At 38.7% G+C, this 18,364-nt stretch overlaps 1 long non-coding RNA gene across 1 annotated transcript; it reads left to right on the plus strand.

Annotated features, from left to right (window-relative positions):
- Positions 1–470: 470 nt before the first annotated feature.
- LOC129645929 (uncharacterized) lies at positions 471–17,053 on the plus strand. The gene is made up of 3 exons (XR_008711588.1): positions 471–1,195; positions 2,355–2,432; positions 16,918–17,053. It is a non-coding gene; the product is annotated as an uncharacterized LOC129645929 (long non-coding RNA).
- Positions 17,054–18,364: the final 1,311 nt, after the last annotated feature.

Raw genomic sequence — 18,364 nt, forward strand, 5'->3', positions numbered from 1 at the left:
CCAGTCCTGAGGGACACACCTTATCTCACAGGAGAGAGGCTTCATTAGCATCTTCTCACATAGCAGAAGTTCTACCCCTTGTAAGGAAAGAACGGGCTACTTCTGCAAGCCCAAAGTGTTCAAGGGGAGTGCAGAGTCCACCCTCTGGGGGGAGGGGGTGGGCAGGAAGCCATGCAGATATCTCCATCTCACGGTTCATGATCTCACTTTTTACCCACCAGGCCATGGACTTCACATAACAGGACTGCTTTGCCTGAGTCTTCCTACTTCTTTGAAATGCTGCGACTCCAACAGATAAGTCTCAACCTGTCAGTCAACTGTGTGGCTCTCCCAACACAGGTGATGGGGGCTCAGTGCAAGCTACCCAGCCTGACTGAAGAGGGCTTCTCTGACTCATAAATAGCTACTAATGGCTCGTTGGGGGGTTTCCCTGGTAGTATAGTCCAAAGAACCCACTTGCCATTGCAGGAGATGCAGGTTCAATTCGTGGGTTGGGAAGATGCCTTGGAGGAGGAAATGGTAACCCACTCCAGTATTCTTGCCTGAGAAATCCCATGGACAGAGGAGCTTAGTGGGCTAAAGTCCATGAGGTTGCAAAAGGTCAGACACAACTTAGCAACTAAACAACAGCAACAACTCCTTGTTAAGAGTCTTCAGTCTTTCCACCGGGTGTCAATACAACTCAGGAAAACCAGCTGACTCTGCTGCGGTTTTAGGCATTTTCCTCCCTGCCCCCTCATTGTTTTTCAAATACCCTGCCTCGTTGCACCTGCTACAACTTTCTTTTTCAACAGAACATTTTCCCAGGTCACTACCAGTGAAACCAGGCAACTGAGCTGCAGTGTGTTGCCAGGAATTATCTAGGCTTACCATCAGCTAGGAAAGTGTTCTCTCTACTTCTGGGTGTGTAGCTGGTGAACCGTTCTCCACGTCACCATCTTGGTGCCCTTTTTCTCAGGCTAATCCTGGTACCATTTGTGAAAGTGAAGATACTCCAAGTAGCAGACAGCAAAGCAGGAATAAATACGCAAGAATTTCATCAGCAGAATGCCTGTGAGACAAAGGGTCTGGGGACACTAAGAGAGCTGGCAGACTACAATGCAAGTTGAACCCAAGGAAAGGATAGAAGGAAGAAAGGTGAGGTAGAAGATCCTAGACCATCCTACAGTCTAAAGAAGGTTCAGCAAAGCTGTTGGTGAGTACACTGGCCCCCCTTATCCATGAGGGATATGTTCCAAGACCCCCAGTGGATGCCTAAAACCATGGACATTATTGAGCCCTACACATACTGTTTTTTCCCATACATACATATCTATGGTAAAGTTTAATCCATAAATTAGGCACAGTAAGAGGTTAACAACAAAACTAATAATCAAACAGAATGATCATAACAATATTGGGTTTCCCAGTTGGCTTAGTAGTAAAGAATCCATCTGCCAATGCAGGAGATGCAGGTTCGATCCCTGGGTTGGGAAGATCCCCTGGAGGAGGAAATGGCAACCCATTCCAGTATTCTTGCCTGAAAAACCATGAACAGAGGAGCCATGCAGGCTATAGTCCATGGGGTCACATAAACAGTCATATACGACTGAGAAACCATGCACACATAACAATATACTATAATAAAAGTTATGTGAATGTGGTCTCTCTCTCTCAAATTATACAAATTTAATGACTTTTCCACCTTAACTAAATTTGAACCACACATTGTGGCCATGACTTTCCCAGTTTCAGGTGCAACAGCCAAAAAGGAATTTTTTTCCCCTTCTTTATAGTTTTAGGGATATATTTTCTTTAAAAAAAAATTATTTTAATTGGAGGCTAATTACTTTACAAGATTGCAGCGGTTTTTGCCATACATTGACATGAATCAGCCATGGGTGTACATGTGTTCCCCATCCTGAAACCCCCTCCCACCTCCCTCCCCATCCCATCCCTCAGGGTCATCCCAGTGCATCAACTCTGTCTTACCAGAGACTTAGCAATCTCCGCTTACATTTTTTTTTCCTTTCCTTAATTTGGGAACTTTCACCTTTTCACTTAAAGGAAGCACCATTAGAGCTTCTCTTTGGCCCCTCCAAATTGCCAGCATCCCTGCTCTTGTGTTTGGGGGCTATTACTAAGTAAAATTAGGGTTACTTAGAGCACAGGCACTGTGACACTGGGACAGTAACCCAATAACCAAGATGGCTCGTAAGTGATTAACAGGCAGGACAAGCTGAACAAAGTGATGATTCACATCCCGGGTGGGTCAGAGTAAGACTGTGCGAGATTTCATCCTGCTAACTCAAAAAGACATGCAATTTTAAACTTATGAATTATTTATTTCTGGAAATTTTCATGCAATATTTTAGGACTGAAGTTGACCACAGGTACTGAATCGGTGAAAAGTGGAACCGCAGATGATGGGGGACGACTGTATTTGAGCCAAGGTCAGCTGTTAGAGGAGTTCCATATCTGCCAGGCATGAGCCCTCCTCAGAATCCTCACAGTGCTCAGTTACCAGCTGGGATGAGGCCAGTAGGGCTTGCCCTGCTGGCTCAGATAGTGAAGAATCTGCCTACAATGCAGGAGATCTGGGTTCAGTCCCGGGGCCACGAAGATCCCCTGGAGAAGGGAAGGCTACACACTCCAGTATTCTCACCTGGGAAATCCCATGCACAGAGGAGCCTTGTGGGCCACAGTCCACACACACGTAAGAGTAGAAAGTATGGCCATGCTGTTCTGTAGCATCTGGTCCCTTGGTCAACGAAACTCCCTTTAGATGGAGGTCTATGATGTGCATGAGCACGACATCTTGGTTTCAGCAGTTTTAACTGTTGATTTATTTCTTAAATACTCTAAACTCACAAGGCAAAACTTTCCAGGATTCTTTAAAAGAAACCTTAGCTTTAGGGTTTGTGTGTTTAACTATTCCCTTTCTCTTTGATAGTCTCCAAATTCTAAGGTTCATCTCTCCAGGACTTTGAGACTTCCGATTTCTGCTTAACATTTTAGCCTCTTACCAGCTGCTTTTTACTTGGTGTGTTGGCCCTTTGACTAAAGCATGGGGAACTTAAAAGTCAATGAATACACTTGAGGGGAAATTGCACTCAGAATATTGGGTTCATTTCTCTGTAATTCACTTCCTTCAAGATTTTGGTCTCTCTGGCCCTTGCTGCTTTGGTGTCCCTGACTACCAACTTTTATCTTCTCAGGTCAGTGCCACTACTGCTCCACAACACATTTTCTGTTTGACCTCTCTTCCAATGTTAGTTTACCAGCAGACACCCTGATAGGCTTCCCTGGTAGCTTGGATGGTAAAGAATCTGCCTTCAATGTAGGAGACCTGGCTTTGATCCCTGGGTGGAGAAGATCCCCTGGAGGAGGGCATGCCAACCCACTCCAGTATTCTTGCCTGGAGAATCCCCTGGACAGAGGAGCCTGGCAGACTACAGTCCATAGGGTCACAAACAGTTGGACACAACTTAGCATAGTACCCTGATGGAAGAAGGTGGTAGTAAAGGCAGGCTCATCTTAATACCTTCCCTTAATACTTAGGAGCCTGGCCCTTTAAATTTTGGCTGCATTGGTTGTTCTCCAATGCCACCATTTATTTTGAATTCTATCAAGCTTTTTTGTTTGTATTTTATTAAGCTTCTTGAGTTATTTTAGATGGAAAATTGAATCTGATATCATTCAGTCATAGATGAGTCATACAATATTTAGTTTAAAAAATCTGCATTATTACCCTTGGAGACCCACTTCCCCCTTAGTTCTTAACATTCAAATCCACCCAGACAAAAACAATGAACATTTTCTTCCTCAAGAGAAAATATATTCTCTATATTTTTCTCATCATGTCCCTGTTATACTATGCTTCTTTTATCTCAAGATAGACTTAGGCAGTTTTAAAATATCGTTGTTAAAACTTTTACGTAGAAGGCAAGGCATTAAGTATGATATTTTAAATCATATTAAAACTGTATGTTGTGTGCTGGAGGGCAACTGAGGGGTAGTTTTGTGGGGTGACTTGTTCCTTAGCTACTGTCTTCCTGGGAAAACCTGGTCGTAAACTAACATTTTCATTGAAACTGTAATTTTCATTACATCAAATCTACTCTTTCTCTGATTTCTTCTTTAAATCAAAAAATGACAGTTTATATTAGTAGTGAATGTATTAGAAAAAAGTGTCAGAGATAGGACATACTTGAAATCTTTCTGAATGTGTGATTTATAAAGGAAAATATTACAAGTATACAGGTTAACAATACACTTCTGAAAATCTGAGCTCTATAACAGTTTTCAGAGTTAACAATTATTTGCTGTGAATCTGTGTTTTATGTACTTAATAAATAGTTGCTCAAGTTCTATAAGTATGCTTTTTCTATTTTATTTTATTTTTTAACTTTACAATATTGTATTGGTTTTGCCATATATCAACATGAATCCACCACAGGTATACACATGTTCCCCATCCTGAACCCTCCTCCCTCCCCGCTTTTTTAAAGCTTTTCCTTTATGGCAGTTATTTTGGTTTTTATTTATATGTATTCATTGACTAATGCTTTATTGCTGTATAATTTCTATTTTCTCCTGTCTTCAATAGGAAAAAGTATCTAAACATTTTTCAGGATGACAATGAGAATTAAATTAGTTAACATATGTCAAAATTTCTTAAAACTTTGGATAACAGTGATCTCATTTTTAAGAGGTTTTTAATCCTCACAACAATTCTCTAACACACATCTTGTTCCCATTTCACAGATGGGGAAATTGAAAGAGGTTTTATAACCAGCTTAAGTTTACATGTATATAGATGGAAGAGTCAGGAGTTAAAGCCATATTATAGCATACACAGAGCTCTTCCCAGTTAATTCAGTCAAACACTAAATCTAGATTCTTCTGTGAAGGGATTTTGCAGATACGTTTAAAACACTAATCAGTTAAATTAACTGAACAAGAGATTATTCTGTACAGGCTTGAATTAATCAATTGGAAGTTCTTGCAGATTTGTTCAGGCCCTCTCTGAGTGGGCTTCCCTGGTGGCTCAGAGGGTAAAGCGTCTGCCTGACAGTTAAATTAACTGAACAAGAGATTATTCTGTGCAGGCTTGAATTAATCAATTGGAAGTTCTTGCAGATTTGTTCAGGCCCTCTCTGAGTGGGCTTCCCTGGTGGCTCAGAGGGTAAAGCGTCTGCCTGCAATGTGGGAAACCAGGGTTCGATCCCTGGGTCAGGAAGAGCCCCTGGAGAAGGAAATGGTCAACCCACTCTGGTACTCTTGCCTGGAAAATCCCATGGACGGAGAAGCCTGGTAGGCTTCATGGGATCGCAAAGAGTCAGACACAACTGAGCAACTTCACTTTCACTTTCTTTTCTCTGAGTGGAGGCTTTCCTCCTATGGACCAGCTTTGGCTCCTTCCTCTGGGTTCCGACTGGCTGCTGACCCTTTCTGTGTGCTCAACAGGCTTCCACAGTTACACAAGCCAATAGACTTAGATTGGCTTGTAGATAAAATCTTCTGCTTCTCTGGTTGAACTTTGACTAATACTTCTTTCTTCACTACAGATCTAATACTTGAGTCTCAACATTGGTCAAATTCAGACTGAAAATATAGGGAGGGAACAGTGAGTTTAAAACTAGGATGGATGGAATGGGGAGGGAGGAGGGAGGAGGGTTCAGGATGGGGAACACATGTATACCTGTGGCGGATTCATTTGGATATTTGGCAAAACTAATACAATTATGTAAAGTTTAAAAAAAAATTTTTTTTTGAAAAAAAAAAAAAAAAAAAAAAAAAAAAAACCTAGGATGGAGGGAGAGATGAACCCAGGGGAGAGTCTTTTTTTATTGCATCTTTATGCCTAGCTAAGGAACACATTTTTTTTTTTTTTTTTTTAGGCATAATCTTCCTGTCATTTGAATTTCTCATGTTCAATGACTTTTGATGTCTTTTCTAAAATTATATATTAGAGAAATATAACTAGGACTATATCAGTATTTGTATGGTTAGGCTTTTCTCTTGCTCTCCATGCCTCCCCTACTTAACCAGGCCCTGCTCTGCACCCATGACTATCCAATCCTCTTAATTGTAAGGCTTCATTAGCCCCTGGTAACTGGGGCAAGTTTTTTTTTTTGTTTTTTTTTTTTTTTTTTGCATTTCTGAGTTTGTTAGCTGTATTTTTGCTGTGTGTCTCTTAACAGCAGGTATACATGATATGAGAGAAGGCAATGGCACCCCACTCCAGTACTCTTGCCTGAAGAATCCCATGGACAGAGGAGCCTGGTGAGCTGCAGTCCATGGGGTCAGCAAAGAATCGGACACGACTGAACGATTTCACTTTCTCTTTTCACTTTCATGCATTGGAGAAGGAAATGGCAACCCACTCCAGTGTTCTTGCCTGGAGAATCCCAAGGACGGGGGAGCCTTGGTGGGCTGCCGTCTATGGGGTCGCACAGAGTCAGACACGACTGAAGTGACTTAGCAGCAGCAGCAGCAGCAGCATACATGATATGATCTCACCAACAGAATGTAAAAATTGAAGAAAAACAGCCCAAACCATCCCTTTTTTGTAAGGATCTTAGAAAGTCTAATCAAATTCCTGTAGGATGGAGAATCTCAAAATTTTAACTCACTTTTTTTATATTTAAAGAGGAAAGAAAAAAGAGGTGACTTATAGGGCTGCATATCAAACCCCAAATCCAGGCTAATAATAACTTTGCAAAATAGCCTTCCTACTCCAACTTTTATCCTTTTTTTATTTAAAAAATGTCTCCAACATCCCAAAGTGGTTACGATAGGTTTCATGTCACACAATTATTTAGAAAATTTTTAAGGTTTAATGCATGAACATGTATATTAGAGTATGAATGGAAAATTGTAGTTGATTAAACAGAATAAACCTGTGAGAATGATTTAAAACTTTTCAAAGCACTTGCTTATTTTTTTTAATTGATATATAGTTGATATACTATCTTAGTTTCAGGTGTACAATACAGTGACTCAAATTTTTTTTATAGATTATATTCAATTTAAAGTTATTAGTAAATGTTGGTTATATTCCCTGTGCCGTATAATATATCCTTGTAGTTTATTTATTTTATACATTGTAGTTTGTACCCCATAATCCCCTATCTCTTCTTACTCCTCCTCACTTCCCTCTCCCCACTGGTTAGAAACTAGTTTGTTCTCTGTATCTGTGAGTCTGTTTTGTTATGTTCATTTGTTTTATTTTTTAGATTTCATGTATAAGCAATTACATGTAGTATTTGTCTTTCTCTGTTTGACTTATTTCACTAAGCATAATGAAAGGCTTAGTGAATCCATGTTGTGAATAGATTAGTGAATCTAGATCCATCCATGTTGTTACAAATGGCAAAATTTCATTCTTTTTTATGGCTGCTGCTGCTGCTGCTAAGTCGCTTCAGTCGTGTCCGACTCTGTGCGACCCCATAGATGGCAGCCCACCAAGGCTCCCCCGTCCTTGGGATTCTCCAGGCAAGAACACTGGAGTGGGTTGCCATTTCCTTCTCCAATGCATGAAAGTGAGAAGTAAAAGTGAAGTCGCTCAGTTGTGTCCGACTCTTCGCGACCCCATGGACTGCAGCCCACCAGGCTCCTCCGTCCATGGGATTTTCCAGGCAAGAGTACTGGAGTGGGGTGCCATTGCCTTCTCCGTTTTATGGCTGAGTATTACTCAATTCTGTGCATATATAATGTATACCACATCTTCTTTATCTGTTCATTTGTTGATAGACCCTAGGTTGCTTCCATATCTTGGCTGTTGTAATTAATGTTGTTATGAACATTGGGGTGCCTGCATCTTTTCAAATTAGTGATTTTTGTTTTCTTAGGCTATACATCCAGCAGTAGAATTGCAAGAGCATAGATAGTTCTATTTTTAGCTTTTTGAGGAACCTTCATACTCTTTTCCTTTATGATTGCACCAGTTTATATTCCCACCAACAGGGAAAAAGTGTGTCCTTTTCTCCATACCCTAACCTTTGTGATTTGTTGTCTTTTAGATTATAGATATTCTAACAGGTGTGAGGTGATAGCTCATTGTGGTTTTGATCAACATTTCTCTGATTACTGTTGTTGCGCTTTTCATGTACCTGTTGGCCATCTATATGTCTTCCTTGAAAAAATGTTCAGATTTTCTGCCTATTTTTGCCTTTTTATATTGAGTTGTAGGAGCTGTTGATATATTTTGAATACTAAACCTTCATTGGTTATATCATTTGCAAATATTTTCCCCATTCATTTGGCTGTCTTCATTTGTGGATGGTTTCCTTTACTGTGAAAAATCTTTTAAGTTTAATTAAGTACCATTTGTTTATATTTGCTTGTTTCCTTTGACTTTGGGGATAGATGAATGAAATAATGCTGTGATTATATCAGAGTGTTCTGCCTATGTTTTCTACTAGGAATTCTGGTCTTGCATTTAGGTCTTTAATCCATGTTGAGTTTATTTTTGTTTGTGGTTTGAGAAAATGGTCTATTTTGTCTACAGCTGTCTAGTATTTATAGTAACCAAACAAAAGAATGGTAAGAGAATACCATGAAATCATATACAAAACCAAAGAATGTCTTATGTGGCCTTAGAAAGTAGTAAAATACTCTAACCAATAGTTAAGGAAAAAAATCCAAACAAAGATCCAAAATAAGATAACCCTTGGGAGAGCCTATTAGACAATGCTTCATTATGACAGTCGCTACCTGTTATCCTAAAATAAGCTCTGGAGATGATTCTTGATTACACACTCAACTTTGGGTTGGGTTGAATTTTAATAACTCTTATTTACTCTTCCATTCTGAGGGTAGGAAAAGAAAAAGGAGAATTTTATCTCCTTAGAGATACACTTGCAGTAGTTATCTATGTGTGCGGATTCTACTTTTTCAAGGTTCAGGAAATCTGTTAAAGGGATCTGACCAGCAAAGAATTAATTGATCTATTATATTGTCCATGAGGCTGTGTCCTTGGTACCACAGAAGGTGTAAGATCAGTTTCCTGGAGCACTCTGTGGACATAGTTTCCAGACTTGAATTACACCCTTGTTCTTTGGTGAGCTTATTGTTGTTGCTCAGTCATGTCCGACTCTTTGCAACCCCATGGACTGCAGTGTGCCAGGCTTCCCTGTCCTTCAACATCTCTTGGAGTTTGCTCAAACTCACATCCATTGAGTAGGTGATGTCATCCAATCATTTCATCCTCTGTTGTTCCCTTTTCCTCCTGCCTTGAATCTTTCCCAGCATCAGGATCTTTTCCAATGAGTTGGCGCTTCACTTCAGGTGGCCAAGATATTGGAACTTCACCTTCAGGATCTCTTCTTCCAATGAATATTCAGGGTTGATTTCCTTTAAGATTGACTGGCTTGATCTCCTTGCAGTCCAAGGGACTCTCAAGAGTCTTCTCCAACACCACATTTCAAAAGCACCAATTCTTCGGTCCTCAGCCTTCTTTATGGTCCAACTCTCACATCCATCCATGACTACTGGAAAAACCATAGCTTTGACTAGACAGACCTGTGTTGGCAAAGTGATGTCTCTGCTTTTTAATATGCTATCTAGGTTGGTCATGGCTTTTCTTCCAAGGAGCAGGTGTATTTTAATTTCATGGCTGCAGTCACTGTCCACAATGATTTTGGAGCCCAAGAAAATAAAGTCTGGCACTGTTTCCATTGTTTCCCCATCTAATTGCCATGAAGGTGGTGAACTTATTGCTCTGACTAAATTGAATGCTCAAATAGGAACCCTCATCCCCCTAAATATTATTTTGGGTTCACAATTTATTTGTGTATTGATATCTCAATTTTTAAAAGAGATGAATTCCTATTAACCTGTGAAGATAACTTTGTTACCATTAAAATGAAAGGTTTAGTATAAAAAAAGAAGTGTGGAGTCAGCTTTAAAGATTTCTTACAGAAAAAAGATAGCATTTAAAGAATGTTTTTTTTTTTAATTCTGCAAAACCAGTCTTAAGTTATTGAGGGTTAGAGAAAGAACAATGTTTCATATGTCCATCAAAAATATCAACAATATTCTAAGTGAAATGCACATAACCACTCAGATTCCCTCATTAGTTAAATCAGTACTATGTAATTATTGTTCCTCTTGGTCTAACACCCATTTGCTTTCAAGAGGTTGTCTGCTTCTGGAATAAAAACTCTTGAGTCAGTCCTCTGATGCAATCTTTACAGTCATCCAAGAGATATCCCCTTAAACTCCAAAGCTGCTACTAATGAATCTATTTCTTCAAGTATAAGTAGTTAAAACACCTTCTAAGCTTCTTTCCAGGATGTATTGACAGTTTTTTATTTGAAAACCAAATTTCTGACCTGTAGCAGAGCCTTCAGATAAGCAGGAAAGGAGGCAGAAATGCCTATTGATGTGGTGTGAAAGGCTGTGGTTAGTTTACTACTGTAATCAGCAGTAGCAGAGTGGAGCAGGGTGATATTCTCTATTGAGATAAATGCATTACCTTGGCATGAGGATTTGACCAGTGGTTCTTCTGAGGGGTGAATAAGGGTGAGATGATCCAGCTTTCCTTTTTTTAAATTTTTTATTGAAGTATATAAACTTACAATATCATGTTAGTTACAATATGTGTGTGTACAGCACATCAGTTCAGTTTATATATGTATGGAGAATGCACATATATATTCTTTTTCATATTCTTTTCCCTTATTGATTATTACATAATATTGAGTATAGTTCCCTGTGCTATATAGTATGTCCTTTTTGTTATCTATTCTATATATAGTGTGTGTATGTTTAATCCCAGCCTCCTGCTTTATCCCTCCTTCCACCTCCCTTTGGTAATCATAGGTTTGTTTTCTGTGTCTGAGTCTCCCCTTCTGTTTGGAAAATAAGTTCATTTGTTTCCTTTTTTTTTTTTTTCTAGATTCCACAAATAAGCAATAGAATATATTTGTCTCTCTCTGACTTATTTCACTTAGTGTGATAATCTTTAGGTCCACCCATGTTGCTGCAAATGGCATTATTTCTTTTTATGGCTGAATAATATTCCAAGGTTTCTATTTTTTTTAATAAAGATGAGAGAGGTACCTGCCTCCCCACCTCACGTCCTGAAGATGTCTCCTCAAAACATTACTGGCTTGATAAAAGGCCCAACCTTTTGATTTGACCATGCAAGTCTTAGGGCTTCTGACCTTTGGAACTGAGAACACTTTTCCCAGAATTAGGAGGGGATCTCTCTCAGCATATATAGGTGGTAATCATATGTGCATTGTTTCCTCTCCTAAGAATATATGAGAAGTTTTCATTGTTCTCTCCTTACCTAACTATAACATATGAAAACGTATCCAGTTCTGTCCAGACTTTGCATACACTTTCAGGCTACATTTACGTGTGTACAAATCTGAAATGCTCATTTGCTAACACAGTTTGCTTTCTTACTGTCTACAATATCAGTATGGAGAATGTTTTTGTTAGTTCCCTGATAGTTTTCAGTATTTGTGATGTTACCCTATGAGATATGAGATATTAATCTACTTGCTGGCTAAATAAGATAGCCTGCCACAGTTTCAAGAGCTCAGGCAGAACAGACAACACTCCTGAGTCAAAGAGCAGGGACTGTTCATTACTTGAATTATAACAAAGCAAGCATGATCGTCATGTTCCCTTCAGTTGTCTTTACCAACTGCTTTGTGAAAGGACTGAGATAAAGGAGCCCAGATGGATGCTGGGCTTGCAGTGGGTTTGCATCATAGTTGAGAAGCATGGAGTTTAGGGAACACAAATTTTCTAATAGGCTACAAGGAAATAAAAAAGAAATTTACTAAAACTGGTAAACAAACCTGCCCCCTGCTCTGGATAGGAACTCTTATCTTCCAATCCTGCTTGCTATACAGATATCCTTGGACACATAACCCAGAACAAGGCAGCCAAAGCTTGTCCTTTGCATTTCATGCAGACATGCAAGAGATCCACGGAGCATTGTCTTTCAATGAAGGTGAGAAAATATTCTTCAGTGGAGGCCTTGTAAATTTCCAGGCCCTACCTCCAGAGTATACACTTTCTAAAATAAGTTTATATTAATAACAATTTATCCACACAAAATTAACTGTATGGTCACCAGTGTTTCAGTGTTCTAACTCAGAAATGACCCAAGGCTGTAGATTATTCAAATAGACCTCTGAGTAGATAAATTTTAATGTAGTGGTCCCGAACTTCCATAATCTCATGCCTGATGATCTGAGATGGAGCTGATGTAACAATAATAGAAATAAGCTGTACAATAAATGTAATGCACTTGAATCATCTTGAAACCATCCCCCATTCCCTCCCCGTTCTGTCTAAAATGTCTCAGGAAACCGGTCCCTGGTGTCGAAGAGGTTGGGGACTGCTGCTTTAAAAAGATTTTGTGGGAATACTATTAGTTTTTCTTATTAATTAACCACTATAAGATAATTAAGAAGCTCAGATTAACTAGTCTCTGAGAAAACAAATCCAAATATTATGAAGGTACATTTTTACTTTTAAAAGTTTTACTGTATGCTGATATTCAGGGAAGTTATGTATTGCTGGGGATTTCTTAATCCAAAATTATCAAGCTGGTCTGATTTGTTCAAGAATTACTTGTTCACACCAACTTAATTTCTAATAAAAAATGCCTCTGAGATAGCAGTTTTGGTGAGAAAGATTTTTCATTTTCCTCTTAAAGAGATAGCCCATTAAAATATTAGAAATTTTATGTCTTTATTTTCTAGGAATACTCAAATTATGTCTGTGACTTTTAGTTTCTATATCAGAACATACCCCACTTATTTCTAGAGACTTGTATCTAATGTATTCATGCAGTACCCTCTGGGGTAGGAAAACATTTCATACGCACAATGAGAATAAAGGCTTTTTTCAATTAAAGACACAGACACATGTACAGACTGCAACTTCAATTCAATGACTTTGGCTACAGGTCAAATTCAATGTGAAAACACACAAATCACTAGTCCGAGTTCCAGACCGCTGTTCTCCTTTCCAGTGAGCATAACATGTCTTCTTAATTGGTTTGAATTCATAAATAGACTCACAAAAAGACCAATAACTCAGGCAATGTATTAGAGAACAAATCTGTGTGTGCCCACTAGAGATCATTAAATGTTCAGACCATACACACATATATGCATTCTTTGCTGTGTTGTGCAAACCAGAAACAGAATCAAACTTAATCCAGAAATAGAAAATAAAACCATAGAATGAGAAATTAAAACAGAAAGAAGAGTAATTTCTATTGCCACTTGGCATTCTCTCAAAGAGGCAAGAAGAGTGTGCTGTGCTTGAAATATAAGGTGCATTTTCTTGGGCCACTTAGTCTAATTGGTTTAGCAAGATGGTTTCCACATGAACATCTCAGGGAAACTTCCCCAAACTCGCACGGTGTAATTTTTTGAAGTTCAAAATATGACTTACACAGAGTGAGCACATCAAAGGTTTGTTAATGAAATAGTGATAAAACTTGAACTTGGGTTCAGAAATATGCAGAAAAGACAAAAGTATTTTGGTGACCCAATGGAAGAATGATGGGATAAGATTGTGAAATTACATGCAAGACTGGTGTGATGGTTAATTTTATTTGTTACCCTGATTAGGCTAAAGCTCACCCAGGCATTTGGTCAAACATTATTTCTGCATTCATCTGTAAGGAGGTATTTGTGCCTGTTTGCTGTCACTTCTGCAGAGAAAGATTTTGGTAATAAAATAGATGGGATGATTCATTCTGTGGGTATCAAGTCATCTTTTCTTAGTTATCCTGTCATCCACAGTGGGCTCAAGAATACTGTACCTCCTCTTCTGGAGAAAGGGTTAATGCATCACTGGTGTGTGTGCATGCTAAGTCACTTTGCAACACTATGACTGTAGCCCGCTAGGTTCCTCTGTCCATGGGATTCTCCAGGCAAGAATTCTGGAGTGGGTTGCCATGCCCTCCTCCAGGGGATCTTCCCAACCCAGGAAACGAACCCCCCATCCGTTATGTCTACCTGCCTTGGGAGATGGGTTCTTTACCATGAGTGCCACCTGGGGAGCCCTCACAGGTTATGTGTGTCCATATTACTCCATCCAGTGGTTCTCCTTCCATAAAGAACACAGACAAATTCAACAGATAATGGCATACAAGTTAAAATAAATGAAAAGCTAAAACTTTGGGGTTGTAATTTTGTCTATGAACAGAAATAATGCTTCTTGGTAGGAGAAGAGCGTTTCCATTGTTATTAACCAGGAGTAATTTGTCTTGCTATTTGATTTTTACAAGTTAGTTAACAGCCTTTATAGAGCTGTAAAATAGCTCAATCAACAGTAAATAGAAAAATAAAATAGGTTAGATACTCCTAGATAATCAGATAAACCTTTAATATAAAAATGAATTTCATACATGGTTCAGTCCAAGCTGTACATGAAGGGAAAAATCTGCCTAAATTAATTCCTTCCTTAAAATTCAATTATATTACAAATGTACACTTTATCTAAGATGGGTATTTCTGGAAGTTTCATGAGCTATGTTACTATGCCTCTCAAAAGAATACAAGCTCTGTATGTGATAGCTTAGACTCTGAAAAATGATCTTGAGTATCTCAAAAGTATACAATAAATTACCATTTTCCTCTGTCATCTATCTACTTACCATTTTCCTCTGTCATCTATCTCCAACACCCTCCTTTACCAAAGGCTGGGTAACACCAAATTTTACTAATAAAATTAATTTGTGGAAATGTTGGGTGTTCCTTATTTATAATTGAAAAATACAGCATTTCAATCTACATTGAATAATCTCCAGTTTAACAAATACCTACTGATTTTGTTCATAAAAATTCAAACAAAATTTTTGTCATTCAATTCTTTTGGTCAGGATGTTCAGATCAGGAGTGGAACATAATTTGGTTTTACTTTTAAATCAGTCTTTTACAATGCAAAGTTTTAGTTTTCTTTTTCTGAAAATAAAGGAGAACAATTTTAGATATAGATTCTAAAAATCATAGGAAAAGATCTTCAGTTCAGTTCAGTCGCTCAGTCGTGTCCGACTCTTTGCGACCCCATGAATTGCAGCACACCAGGCCTCCCTGTCCATCACCAAACTCCCGGAGTTCATCCAAACTCATGTCCATTGAGTTGGTGATGTCATCCAGCTATCTCATCCTCTGTCGTCCCCTTCTGCTCCTGCCCCCAATCCCTCCCAGCATCAAAGTCTCTTCCAATGAATCAACTCTTTGCAGTTTCTAGGAAAAGCAACACAAGTAAATGCTCAAATGCTCGGCGCTAAAAAGTATGTATTCCTGATTAATACAGATAATACTTTTTTTGCTTTTAGTTTTTGACATCATTCTGTGGTCCTTTCGGCTAACAGTCTATAATCCCTTCCTCTCTTTCATTGGATTCATGTAGGGCAGAAATTATCAATCTTGGCTACACATAGAACCACCTAGAGAGGGGTTTTTTTTTGTTGTTTTTTTACATTAATATTGATGCTTGGAAAACATCCCACACAAATAAAAGTTGCTGGCGGGGGGAGGGGGGGCGGGTGCGGTGGGGGGCGATAAAGCCAAGAATCAGTATTTTTCAAAACTTTACTCCACATGATTGAAATGTACAGCTAGTCGCTCAGTTGTGTCTGACTCTTTGTGACCACATAGACTGTAGACGGCCAGGCTCCTCTGTCCTTGGGATTCTTCAGGCAAGAATACTGGAGTGGTTTGCCATGCCCACCTCTAGGGGATCTTTCCAACCTAGGAATGGAACCCATGTCTCCTGCATTTCCTGAAATCCCCAACTTTATAAAATAACTATTCATTCTAGTGGTCAACAAGCATTCATTAATTATATCAATACCATATGTTTATATTATATAATCATTAATTATATAATATAAACTGGGTCAGCTATCAAAATTATTTTCTTTCAAGAAGCATGGTATTAAAAATTACATAGATTCTTTGCCCGGCACTATGCATGCAAAGCTGTAGTAATCGTTATCTGCAATGATAATTCTTGAATGGGATAAATCTTTAAAAAATACTTTGCCATATCCATTTCTATGTTTTTATTTGCTAAAATTTGTGCTTAATTACTGCTTTTGTATATATTATTTCAATTTTATTTCTGGATGCAATTATGTAAAAGAGATTTGTTTAGGATTTGATCTGTGGCGAATCCCTTTTAGCAAGATGACAGCATAATGAGAGAAGGTTAAGTACTCAAGGCAGTGTGCAGCTGTGGATCACCAAAGATTAGCACAGGAAGGAAACCCAGGATATAGAAGCCATCTGGCCAGAGGGAATTGAGCAAATCCTCCCTAGGAAATAGAGCTTTTGTTAACTTTAGTTACAACTCAGAACAGAAATGTTTGAAACTCTCTTAATAAAATGAGTGATTCAAGATTCCAGAGAAGAATATCCTGCAGTGATGTGTTCAGATGTAATGGGCATGGCCCTCTTCCCAGATATCTCGAGCTAAAATAAAAAGGAGCTCTAGTTACATAGCTCACTGCTCTGACACATTTCATCATCATGCAGATGATGAGCACATTTTTATCTAGATGAAGACATTTCGAAAAAGGAAATTATAACCCAAGCATTTACAGCACAGTTGGCTTTTTTGTTGTTCATCGTAAACTTACAAGGCTTTAGTGACTGCTTAGACATTCATTTATATTTCTTTTGCTCTTCACTCTGACTTTTCATCCGAGGTCCCTCTTTGCTTGTACTTTCCCCAGGCTGGTCCAAGTTTGGAACTGACTTTCTCATTAATACTTGCTGTAAAAAATAGATGGCTATCAGAAAAATGATAAAATTCATACTTTCCATTGTATAGATTTTAGCTCAATCTTTTAATTACAGCTAAAAATGTAATCCGATTTGGTTTCTAATTTGAAGTCTTAAGGCTTCTTGATTCCAAGAATACTATACTTTTTTCATTCAACAGATAATTCACTGAGTGCCTCCATGAACGAGACTTTGTTCTAGATACTGGGAGATATAGCGGTGGACAAAAAAAAAAAAAAAAAGAATAAAAAACACTGCTGCCATGGATCTTCCACAGTAAATATGTATATCTGTACCTTTACGTGAAAATATTTTTAATAAAAATCTGTTTTTCAATGGAACACACCAGAAAGAAAACACACAAACACACCTTATATGTTAAGGGGAAACCAGTGGTCCCTTAATTGGGAGTTTGTTTTTTTTTTTTTCTTTCAGAATGTTTTATTTTTTTTTTTAATTTTATTTTATTTTTAAACTTTACATAATTGTATTAGTTTTGCCAAATATCAAAATGAATCCGCCACAGGTATACATGTGTTCCCCATCCTGAACCCTCCTCCCTCCTCCCTCCCCATTCCATCCCTCTGGGTCGTCCCAGTGCACCAGCCCCAGGTACCAGTTTTTAAAAAAGGATGACCAGGGTATGCATCCCTGGGAAATTGATATTTGAACAAAAACCTGAAGGAGATGCCCCATGTCACAGAATGCTATCATGTGACAGGACCAGATTGGACCAATAGCTCATTTTAACAGATGTATAGATAGAATCTTGCCAGCAGCACACAGCTTTTTGATGTACTTGCATATGGTCCTTGGAGAAGTGGAAGCCTTACCAGGAGTGAGAGGGTCAAAATCTCACTTTAAACTGCAAGTCGCTCAGTCGTGTCCAACTCTTGCAACTCCATGGACTATATGGTCCATGGAATTCTCCAGGTCAGAATACTGGAGTGAGTAGCCATTCCCTTCTCCAGGGGATCTTCCCAACCCGGGGATCAAATCTAGGTCTCCTGCATTGCAGGCAGATTCTTTACCTGCTGAGCTACCAGGGAAGCCCAAGAATACTGGAGTGGGTAGCCTATCCCTTCTCCGGAGGATCTTCCCCACCCAGGATTCGAACCTGGGTCTCCTGCATTGCAGGTGGAAGTATATAGACACAATTGTGGTTAGTCATTGAGAATCCTGGGGAAAATGGCAAGTTTTAAAAGTAGATGTTTAACCATTTTACTTTGGATCACAATATAATCAGAAATCAATGTTAGAAATTTTAGAAAAGAAGTTAGGCTAAATCTCTCAGTGAATATTAAGTGAAGATGTAGTAAGAAACAATGGAGAGACTTCCCTGGTGGTCCAGTGGTTAAGACTATGCCTTCCAGTACAGGGGCTGTGGGTCGGATCCCTGGTCAGGGAGCTGAGATCCCACATACCTTGCGGCTAAAATCTGAAACATAAAACAGAAGCAATACTGGAACAAATTCAGTGAAAGACTTTAAAAATGGTCCACATCAGGGAAAAAAAAAAAAGAAAGAAACGATGGAAAGGAGATGGACCAAGCATGAGAGGGGAGGTACAGGAAAGAGATGATTTGGAAACAAGGAAAGGGAATTTAT

Source organism: Bubalus kerabau, chromosome 1 (assembly GCF_029407905.1).
Source record: "Bubalus kerabau isolate K-KA32 ecotype Philippines breed swamp buffalo chromosome 1, PCC_UOA_SB_1v2, whole genome shotgun sequence".
Lineage (NCBI taxonomy): Eukaryota > Metazoa > Chordata > Mammalia > Artiodactyla > Bovidae > Bubalus > Bubalus kerabau.